This window comes from Nothoprocta perdicaria, unplaced genomic scaffold, assembly GCF_003342845.1.
Source record: "Nothoprocta perdicaria isolate Ctin4 unplaced genomic scaffold, notPer1 scaffold_124, whole genome shotgun sequence".
Lineage (NCBI taxonomy): Eukaryota > Metazoa > Chordata > Aves > Tinamiformes > Tinamidae > Nothoprocta > Nothoprocta perdicaria.
Genome location: NW_020454361.1, coordinates 536,585 through 543,861, shown reverse-complemented (window position 1 = coordinate 543,861; position 7,277 = coordinate 536,585).

The window sequence follows — 7,277 nt, the reverse complement described above, 5'->3', positions numbered from 1 at the left end:
GCTGAGGTGGTTTGTAGCAGATCTCCAGAAACTCCCTGAAAAGGCATCTGCTCCCTTTACAGAGACCTACAGGGATGGAGGAAGTTTTAATAAGTCTCTTTGGGCAGAGAGAAGGCCTCAAAATCYGCTGTAGAGTGTTCTGGCCAGGAAGGACAGCATCCTTTTCAGAGCAGGTGCAGACTGAGGAGCACTCCAAGGACAGTGCCCAGGAAAGAGAGACATCTCCATGTTCCTTGAAGCTCCAGCAAGTATTCAAGCCTGTAAGTGATTTATACCCAGCTGAAACCATCAGGTGAAGGTTTAGCTTTGTGAACATTAAAATTTTTCCTTCTCTTCCCCTTCCTTTGCTTTATTGAAAGAGCATTTAATCTGAGCAAGCAGCAGTCTGCATACCCCCTTCCATGGTATTCTTGGACTTTCAGAATCAATGTTCTCTGCATGCTGAAATACTCCTTTAGGAGACCAATGCCCAATATATTGCAACTTTCATTTTAAATTGAAGACAAAATATTGAATATTTTTGTTTTACAAAGATCTGAAGGTCTTGTTTTCATTTGAACAAACTCSTTTATGCTGTCTTGCCTGCATATATATTTCTGATATATTGGTATATTTCTGATACATTTCTTTTTAACTTTTAAGGCCAGTCATCGCTGCCCTATTGACATAAAATCATCTGATTGCCAGTGAAAATCAGGTTGTTTAGCCTTACATAGGTATTTTGTGTGTACATACGCATATATGTATATATTCGGTGATTTTAGTGTGATTCTCTTGTTGTCTTCAGCTAGTTTACTAGAATGTTGGTTTGTTTCCTAGCTTAACCCATATTGGCATGGGTGTCGTGTGGATTTGCATACACTTTGTTTAGAAAGCCATTCATCTTTGAATATACTGCAACATAATGTACAACATGTCCTATGTTTCTATCTCAATTAAATATATATGCAGTGAGATCATCTAAGAGTTATTGCCCCCTTGCATCCGCAACGTRCTCGGGGTGAAATCAGTGACGGTGACTCTGAGACAGACACTCCATTTGTCTGTCATCAGCCCAAATAAACCACAGCCCAGCAGGCCTGGGAGACCCGTTGTGCAGAGCGAGCATCGAGCTCTTCCCTTGGCAGCCCTTGCTCAGTGCTCACCAGCAAGTCCAGCAGCTCTCACCATGAAGGCGATCTGTTTAGCGGCAGAAGCAAGTGCGTAGGAGAGGAAAATAGTGCTGAATGTGGCTTGCCCATCTTGTGAAATGAATTCTCTGCCATGCTGTTAGGGGTAGCCAAGGACCCTACCAAATGGTGATGGGTTTGTCRTGTCTGGATTTCTTTGTAATACTGTAGAAGGCAACAGGAGGGGAAAAAGCAGATCACTGCTCCAGAAAACTGGGTCTTTACAGAACTGTTTTTTTTCTCATGACGAAGGAAAGAGGAAACATTTTGTTTCCACTTTGTTTCTGCAAAGATGCAAATATTTTGTTCTTGTTGAGCTAATTTTTCTGTTAATTTATCAAAAATTGTTTTTTTTGTGACACATGTGGCACCTAGTGAGGGCAGCGTAGGGTACCATGACCATGTGGTGTCTATGGGGAGGAAGCGTGAGGCCAGTCTGTTTCCTCCATGGTGACATCTCCAGTGCTCCCACGGAGACGTTCCTCAGTGCTGGCTTGTGGTGGGCTCCACATCTAAACTAACAAAGCCCTAGAGGGAAAATTTGACTTGAAAAGAAGTGCTAGGAGCTCATTCAACACAGCAAAACTTTTCAGCCGCAGGAATAGCAAAAATCTCAAATTTCATCAGCTTTGAATGATAATCTTTCAGAATAAGTGGTCTCTGAACAGTTCTGAAATTGCAAGTTTTCCTTGCGTCTTAGTACAGTAAGGAACGTTTCTGTGCCAAAATTTCCCAGATTATAGAAATTCTAGCTGTGGTTCAGCTCCGATGTGAGCTTTTGCATGTGTGCCAGGGCCAGGTTGCCAGGGGCATTCAGGAGGCCAGGATGCAGTGCCAGAGCAGAGGCCACTCTAGGTTCCTACCACACTGGTGGCTTCAGCCAGCCCCAAATGCACGTGCACACACCTGAGCCTGAGCCTGCAAAGAAACCAACCCACCCCGTGAATCCCTTTCCTACCTGCTTTACTGGGACCTGCAACACTGGGACCATAAATACACCTCTCACTGTCAACAATTTGCTTGATCTGCAGAGAAGACAAAATGCTGTGCAGCACATASTTTCCCAGTGAGTCACTCTGCCCCAAATTTAACCTTTTGGATAGTATGKTTTTTTTTTGTTAAGTTTCTTTACAAAATATAATAGCACAGCTCAAGCTTTCATGAATTATCTTCCAGTTGCTTAGTGGCCAAGCCCTATGACTGGTATAAATTTCAGCCTAGAATACATTTGATAATCTTTGCCAGTATCCAGTGTTGGTGGTCTTAAATTTCTACAACTGAGTGGAAAACTGTTAAAAGCTCAGGCTTCAGTGCATGCCTAATTAATTCTTTGCAGGGTTTTAGTCCTTTAAAACATGAATTCACTGTATCATTGAATATTGCATGGTTCTGTGGAAATAAATTGCATTGGTTTGATGCCCTTGGTATTTCAGAGAGTTATTGCTTTTTACTTACACTGAAAGTTTACTGGAGTCTTCTGAAAGTTAARGTTGGAATAGGCAAAAGTGGTCAGTGCTATTGACTAGCTCAATTACTGAGCGAGTAAATGAGATTTCAAAATTATTTTGGAATGATATGGGCACATAGAACAAATATTTTAAAATGAGGCTATAAATCTTTCTTGCACTCTCCACACTGAAGAATTTGTATGAAGCATATGGACTTTGTGGAGTTTTTTTCCATTTTGACCATACAATCATGCTTRTATATATTTCATTTCCTGACTATTTAAGGCGATTATAGTGGCTGAATCTTGGAAAGTACTGGAAACCCTTCAGAAGCAGGCAAGGCCAACTGAGCACTGTCTTGATATCAAGTACTGGGGATACTCAGGCTCATGAGAAGCATTCAAGCTCCTTCAGACCTGTATGCCTCCTTGAAAAGAACGGGAGAAGGGAGCATTGAAAAGGGTGCTGGAGATGAACCAGTGATTAGAATTTTAGCATGGAATTAAAGGGGCATATGTCAGTATGATACTCCTGTCCCTTCCCTCTTGTTTAATGTGGGTGGGTAGCCCTCTAAAGCGCTGGCTGAACCTCTGGGGAGGTTGAGGACCTTTCAAAGCTCCCACACAGGTCTGGTGCGCTGCTCAGCATGAACTGGATCCCTTCGTTCTCCCGGCCGCTTTCCTCCATCTGAGGATTACGGAGATGTCAGTCAAACAAGAGACATGCAGGAGACATCCACACCATGTCCCATAGGAAGCACTGAGTGGAGTGTTGTGGAGAGCATGACCGAGCAGGGAGGTGGCTCTCGCCACGTGGAGAGGTGGGCAGGTCTCCAAAGAGACCGAAGGGAGACGTTTCACAACAGTGTGAAACAATAACTAAGCTGCATCCAGAGTCTGAGAGAAAGGTGGAACATTTGGGGGTGAAAAGAACTTGGTTTTGTTTATGAAATTGAAAGAAATTATATGTTTACAGCATGACAGAATGAAACTATGTTGATCTATCCATATAAAACGTAATGCTATTGTGGGCACAGGTGAAAACAGAAGAATGTGGCCTTTCAGTAGCGCTCCGATGATGGTGATGGAGCTCCTGATCAGCCAGAAGGTAAAACACCGATTCTGAGGAGTCTGAGCTGACTTGATAGAATAAATATATTTGGAAGATTCACAGTTTCAGTTTAACGGATTAATGAAAAAAATCATTAAGGTCCATTAGGAAGTAAAAGTCACTAAAATGCACAGCATGAAGCTTCTCTTTTCACATGAACAAGCCCTCGACTCTGTCCTTGATTGCGTCGTCATTAGGACTCTGTGACAAAGCAGCTCCACTGTGGACGGCGCTAGAAAAGGTGAGGGAGCAAAGAGTGTGTCTTTTTTGTTGTTAACGTTTTGTATCTGATGACTCTGTTAATTATGGTGACGTTTAATTAATACCCTTGCATAACTCTGGCATAGTACTCTTCCTTCATAATTTGTAAAGCCTCACAAAAAAAAATCAACAAAAAAGTTGGTTTTGAGGCTTATGCATGGATTGTTTATATATATATATATATATATATATATATATATATATATATATATATTTTTTTTTTTTTTCCAGGAACAAGGTCCACTTTCTAAACCAGATCTGTGAACCAAGCCAGGTAAAGCTCACTGCTTCTTGAGGCTGGAGGGAGGAGAGTTTTGTGCAAAGCCAACTTGTTTCCCTTTGAATTGAGGCAGGACCAAGTGGTTGAGCTCTCACAGCTGAGCACGTGGAACACGATTCCAGAGAAACCACGGCTTGGATGTGGCCTCTTGCTGACAGAGCTGYCCGGAGCTGAGCAGCAAGGTAAGTGCAGGGCCAAGAGGACAAGGTGGGACACCACGACCCTGCTAGAGGGTCCTATCCACGGCGCTGCAGGCCTTTCCTCTGGAAAGAGGCACATCCTCGCCCTGTGGCTCTGGTGCTTCGGGGTGTTATATGAACTTAGGCAGCAGCTAGCGATGAGAGAAGGCTACAGATTAGCTSGGGATGATTGCTTCCCTTCCCTCGAGGGCTCTCCCACATAAATATAGCCCTTCATCCTGGAGAAGGCGACAGAGAAGAGTCTTCTGCTGCATTTCAGCACTCCCGGGCCTGGGTCAGGCCCTTGAGGAATTCACAGGGGCTCAAGTGYGAGAATACAGAAAATACTGAAAACACGGAAGTTAGCTGAGCTTCCTGAGTGTTTGCCTTGAGCTTCGGGGAGAAATGATGGGATTTAGGAATGCTCAGGCCTGGGGGAAACCCGGGCACCTCCAAAACAGGAAAGCAGGACCTGGGGGATCCCTGGCCACACGGGGCTCATGGTATCTCCAAGTGGTAACTACAAGCCCTCAATATGGCAGATTAATACCCCACATGGAGGGCCAATATTTAGGGGATCTAGGTGCACATAGGAGTGTAAAGCCACAGGAGACCCAGGTCCTGCTCGTGTCCTGGTGCTCCTTGGCCAGTCCTTCATAGGTCAGTGGATTCTGCCTTGTTTGGTGGCACCCGCCACCTGTCAGGGTAAGGAGCCTGCCCGTTCTGGTCGGTTTTGACACCAGGGGATCCATCCCTTCCAGAAAAGCCCCCCAGCAGAGCAAGAACAAAGCTCAGCTTCCATTACGTTGGATTTTGCGTAGGAGTGAGGAGCAGAGACCCTCTGGGCTGGTTTCTGGAGCAAGAGGAGGGCAGAGAGGGGCTGTAGCCCCTCGTGTGCGGCAGCAGCTCTCACAGAGCCCGAGCCCTCCTGGCCCCTGCCCCAGGCAGCTTTATAGTCCATCGTGTCCAGGAATTTTTCACATCCTAATGGTGAGGAAACACRTGCATGGGGGTGCGCCAAGGAGAAGGGAGAGTTGAACAGAGAGACGTTTTGACCTTGCAGACTCAATTCGTATTCCGCAGCCTAAGAGCTCGGAAAGCGTTTGGCTGTGCGTGTAGCAGCCCGCGAGGAGCCAGGGCYGGGCACCAGCGAGGCTCTGCCTCAGCCACGCGGGGATTTCCTGCCAACGGGACTCAGCATGGCCAAGGACATCTTCCAAATGGCAAGCAGCGCTAACTTGCGAATACGCATTAGCATAACTGCGGCAGTGCCCAATACAGCTGCATAAAAAGCATACCCATAGATGTGGAAGTGTGCCTTAATCCTTTTTTTTTTTTTTTTTTTTTTTTTTTTAAAAGAGCCCACTCTACATTTTAATTTTATGCAATTACAGAGCAATTTGCAAAAAAAGTGCTCACTTCTGGTGTATCAAACCTTGTCTTCACTGAGCTTCTTAAGGCATCTCCAAAGCTTCCCAGGCCGTTGTGCTCAGCTTTGAGATAATGATCACGAGAATAGGTGGTAACTGATGCTGCTTGTCGCTCAAGTCAGGTTTGGCCAGTATTACATGTTAGTTAAATGGAAAACTATTGACAGTATATCTATTGGAGATTAAATGACGCCAGGATTGCTGAGCAAGCTTGTGAGGAGCAGAGCTGCTCTCTATGGATATGAATCCATATGGATCCTCTCTATGGGTATGAATCCATATGGATCCTCTATGGATATGAAGAGGTCCAAGAGGGAGTATGCGTCATGTCAGAATGATCTCCTCTCCCTTAGTTGACTAAACAGTTTGTGTTAAAGAAAGGGGGCAGTTAAGCAGGGCCAAGACATGATATATGGCTCTACCTTCCCTGTCATGGYTTGTGTACTGCAGTTCTCCTACCAGATGCACATCCACTACTCCCAGTATCAAAAGGCTTTATATATGTTTTAAAGCCACACAATGATCTCTTTACCTGTCAAGACCAATACGCTCAGTTTCAGGGGGGTTAATTCCTCTATATTAACGTCAGGAGATATTTTTCCCTTTTTGAGTCCTATTGGGATATCAATCTGATCTCTGAGCTGCTCYGCTGTCTCTAGCCCGCAGCTCTGACCTGCCGTCCCGTCCCGTTGCCCACCCCCTTTCCTGCCCCACGGCCGCAGATGCAGCGATTCCTGCTGACCTCCTGGCGCATCCTCCCCTGGTCCACCACTGCCCTGTGAGCCTTAGCAAGGAGGTGGTGCAGACTGGGGTTTATCTCAGACCTTGTGTTATGGTAATTCTGCAACCTGAGCCATTGAGAGCTTTCTCCCTCTCCATCTATCTACATAAGGGCTCTCCTGGGCAGGGACCTCTCTTYTGGAATCTATCAAATGCCTCACGTGCTTGGGCTGTCAGATTGAACAAATAGCAGCTCATCCGATGTGGCTATGAGGAAGAGAGACCTCATGTTTTATTTAAAAGCTATCCCAGCCTGCAATATTTAAGCAAGAACAATGCGGATGATACAATCAATTATTCTAACTGAAAGTCTATTGTGTTCATAGAACATGAGCAAGGGTATTCATCAGTCCATATGCCTCAACAGTTGGCTAAAAGGCAACATTTTACCCTCCTCTCTCCAGTTTCCCTAAGTAATTCGTAGTTTCTCTGTTCTATCCATATGTGCACAGTTAACTTTAACTATTCTCCTGATTCAGGAATTAAATCGGTAACGCAAAATCTCACAGAATAGAGAAGTCAACTTCTTCATCTATCCTCTGTTTACAGGAGTTCCTGATTTAGGCTAAAGTTAGAAAAATCATAATTTGAATTTTCACTATGATTTAAATTTTCTCCCT